Source organism: Pteropus vampyrus, unplaced genomic scaffold (genome assembly GCF_000151845.1).
Source record: "Pteropus vampyrus isolate Shadow unplaced genomic scaffold, Pvam_2.0 Scaffold10, whole genome shotgun sequence".
Lineage (NCBI taxonomy): Eukaryota > Metazoa > Chordata > Mammalia > Chiroptera > Pteropodidae > Pteropus > Pteropus vampyrus.
This window is the reverse complement of record NW_011888791.1, coordinates 967813-972011: the sequence shown is the minus strand read 5'-3', so window position 1 is coordinate 972011 and position 4199 is coordinate 967813. Positions and strand designations below refer to the sequence as shown.

At 40.1% G+C, this 4199-nt stretch overlaps 1 pseudogene; it reads left to right on the top strand.

The window, feature by feature from the left end:
- The first annotated feature begins 270 nt into the window (after positions 1–270).
- On the top strand, positions 271–389 carry LOC111731100 (annotated as a pseudogene).
- The last annotated feature ends 3810 nt before the right edge of the window (positions 390–4199 follow it).

Genomic DNA, 4199 nt, shown 5'->3' with positions numbered 1-4199 from the left:
TCCTCCGGCTTTTGGGTGATGTTCTCAGATTGGGCCACCAAGATTCCCAAGGCCATTTGTGGATTCTCTGGTTCTCAGGGCTACTGGAGCCCATTTCCTTTCCCTTGTTACTCCCACATAATTGTCAAAATCACACAGTCTTGAAGCTGTAAGTAGTTTGTACCCACTTGCTCACACTTTAGAGCTTGTTATAGTCACCTAGTTTCATTGTAGATCAATGGTTCTCAGACTTTAGAATCACCATCACCACAATGACCACACACAGATTCAGTCTACAGCCATAGTACCCTAAACATGCCTGATCCCATCTGATCTCAGAAGCTAAGCAGGGTCGGGCCTGGTTAGTACTTGGATGGGAGGTCACCTAGGAAGACCGGGTGCTGTAGGTGTATAACAAACAAACAAACACACAAACAAAAACCGTAACAACAACAAAACCAAACGCATACAGATTCAGAAGTCTAGTGTAAGCCCTGAGGTTTGCTTTTTCAACAAGTTCTCAGGTGATACAGATACTTCTGATTTGGAGAGTTCACTTTTAGAAACATTGTTATTGACATTTGTTAGCTTTTCCTTTTGGTACCCTCACTGTTTTGTCCATTTTTATAGAGTAAATTGAGAAGTTCAAAAATTATTCTACTGACACTTTGGAAAACAATCTATCAGTTCCTCAAAATGTTAAACCTAGAGTCATCATATGACCTAGCGATTCCACTCCTGGTTATACCCAAGAGAAATGAAAACATATGTCTACACAAAAACTTGTACACGAATGTTTATAGTAGCATTAGTTACAATAGTCAAAAGGTGGAAACAGCCCAAATGTCCATCAACAGATGAATGGGTCAACAAAATGTGGTATATCCATACAATGGAATATTATTTAGCCTTAAAAATGAAGGAAATTCCGATACATGCTACAACATGGATGAACCTTGAAGACATTATGCTAAGTTTAATAACCCAAACTCAAAAGGACAGATACTGTATGATTCCATTTATATAAATAGACAAATCTCTAGAGACAGAAAGTATATTAGTGGTTGCCTAAGACTAGGGAGTGTGAGGAGAAATGGAGGGTAACTGCTAATGAGTACAGGGTTTCATTTTGGGGTATGAAAGTGTTCTAAATTGATTGTAGTCATGGTTGCACAACTCTGTGGATATACCATTGAATCATATAGTATAGTATGTGAATTATAGCTCAATAAAGCTGTTATTTAAAAAACAACTATGTCACCACAACTGTTTCTCAGAGCTTCCCAGAATCCTCTTATTTTTTAAAAATATTAATTATTCACAAACGTTTGTGCTTCTATCCATTGTAACAAGTTTCATGTAAAACTCCTTGCAAATGATCTAGGGCACTGTAGTGAAGCTGGTGGCTGAGTGCACCCTGTGGAAGTCTTTGTGGCTCTAGAGTGTTGCTCCCAGTATAAGCTGTGGTGATATAAACTGGGGTTTGCAATAATAAAGCCATGCGTCTGGCCTCAGAACAAAGCCTCTGGGTTCTGGGAACCCCAGCCCCTCCCTGGCCCTCAGTGCAGCCCACAAGCCGATTGCCTCTGCCATGAAAGGAAACAGACACCTCCATCGCTGACTCTTCTTTTCCCAGCCCTTTCCTTGGTCCCAGGGGCCGTCAGGGTCACCCACCCTCTCCCCAAACCCCCACCCCTGGCCCATCAAGACTCATTCTGCTTTCCATCTTGTCAGACAACAAAGACACTGGAGGAATTTATTTATACCTCCAGCCAGCTAATGAGACAATTCAATGAAAAGCAGCCCCAGCTTGCCGGAGCCTCCTCAGGCCTTTGATTGCCTCTTCTGTGTTCCAATTCCCAGCATTTATTCTACATATAAATTTTCCACGGTGAATAGACACCATTCTTCTGGGAAGCCCATTTGTTCCCTTAGCTATTTTATTTAAATCTCTTGTTTTGCTTTTTATTATTATTGTTAAACTGTAATTAATTCTTCTCCCATCAGTTTCTCTTTAGTGTACAATGCCTAATGCTGTACAAAGTGTCTTTGCTCACTGCCAACTACACACCTGTTCTTGAGAAAAAGGAAGCTTCCGACACTTAAAAAACACATGAGCTGCTAGATCCTTTCCTCAGGGGAATGGGAGTGGGGGAGGGAGGGAGGAAGTTTTGCACAGGCAAGAGTTGAAATGGTTTCAAATAACTATGCGTTTCAATTTAGCTGAGATAGTTCTGATTTTTAGCACACAGACACTTGAAGTGTTAAAAGAGTGATGGAGGAAGCCTGAGAGAAATGCCAGAATGCACTTTAAAGTGTGGCCCTGCCTCGTGCTCCAGTTTGGAACCAATGTCCTCCTTCCATCTCCAGAGGACTTTTGCTGCATTGTATTCCTTCCAGTTTCTTACAGACTCCCCTCAAAGTCAGCTTCTTTGAAAGGTTTACCAGCACCATAGACAATTCTGCGATGGTGTAAGGTGGTCCCCAGATATGTCCATGTTTTAATCCCCAGAACCTGTGAATATGACCTTATTTGGGAAAAAGGCCTTTGCAGATGTTATGAAGGATCTTGAGATGAGGAGATCATCCTGGACTATCTGGGTAGGCCCCAGATCCAATGATAAGTGTCCTTATCACATATACCCAGAGGAGAGAGACAGATAAAGAGGGGGTGCTGTGAAGACAGAGGCAGATATTGGAGTATTATGGCTGCAAGGCCGGGAACACCAAGGATTGCTGGGCAGCTACCAGAAACTAGAAGAGGCAGGGAATGGTTTCTCTCCTAGAGCCTCCAGAGGGAGTGTGCTCCTGCTGACACCTTGGTTTTGGACTTCTCATCTCCAGACTGTTTTGGACTTTTCACCTCCAAACTGTTGTTTTCAGCCACTACGTTTGTGGTAATTTGTTTGAGCAACTATAGGAAACTAACATAGTATCCATGTTTTGCCAATTGACTATGAGCATAAAGCACAGAAGAGAAAGGACCAGACAATAAACTCGAAAGGTCAGCCTATTTCTTTTAGATGGCGACAAGCTAAGTTTTCAGATCAGAGGAGACTGTCTACATAACTTAAGTCTAAAGCATTTATTAGATGCAAGAAATGAATTTCTACAACTCAGACTTTGTCCACAGCTTTGCTTTTCAGGAATATTATTTCTCTTGTGCATACATGATATGGCATATAGTTGCTAGCCTGTGACATTTTGTTTATAAATGAGGTTGCTCCATCCAAAAGATTTCTAAGCTCAGCTTTCTATACTTAAACCCCCAACCGCCAATTTTCTATATTTCTTTTAATGGCTGGAAAGAACACATTTACGAGTAGTTAGAGAAATGTCCTGGAGTCACAGATCTGCATGGGATCTTTCCGAGAATTCATGTTATTTATGAGCTGATGGCCCTGCCTTTGTCTCAAAAAATGGCCTATCCCAGCAAGCCAAATCATTAGATGGGTGCCCCAGTCTACCACGTAGGGTGTGGCTTTGTGTATTCATTCATTCATTCATTCAACAAATGTTTGTTTTTTAATATTTTAATTTTTTCTTATCAGTTGATGATACTTTATTGGCATGTTTTTCTCTCCAGCTCTACGCAATTTCTGATCATTCTCCTGATGAGTTTTTCCTGAGTTCCTTTTCCTCCTCCTGTCAATCTCTCGTGCAATATCCAATGCATTTTCTTGTCCTGTCCTAGGATTTAAGCTAAGTCATTTTGGATCCATAATTTTCATCTCTCAGTAGAAACAGTGCCTACATAGGACCTGGCACACAGTAGGTCCTCATAAACAAACTGTTGAGTAAAAAGTGAAGTTTCCAGATATTCTAGCCATATATAGTACCACTTTGTTATACTTTGATTTTATCTTGTGGGAAAATACTTGAAAGTTTATATTTAAATTGCTTCTATTTCTCTTATTTTAAATAACTTTCTCACTTAGCTTACAGAGTGAATTTTCATCCTAAAGGACTAGTTATGTGTCTCTATGTGACTTGTAGTTAGTTATGTGTGTTGTGCGTGTGCAACTGTGTGTGCATCTTTCTATGTGTATGTTTGCACACAAAATCCCCCAGTCACAAAAAGTTTATTTTTCTTCTTCCTATAACTCAAAGTCCACTATATGAATCTAACTTAAATTACCTCTCCTGACCCAAATAAATAAATAAATAAAACACTAACAGGATAGAACATGGCCTAAACTGTTATTTTTTATTTTCAAAAA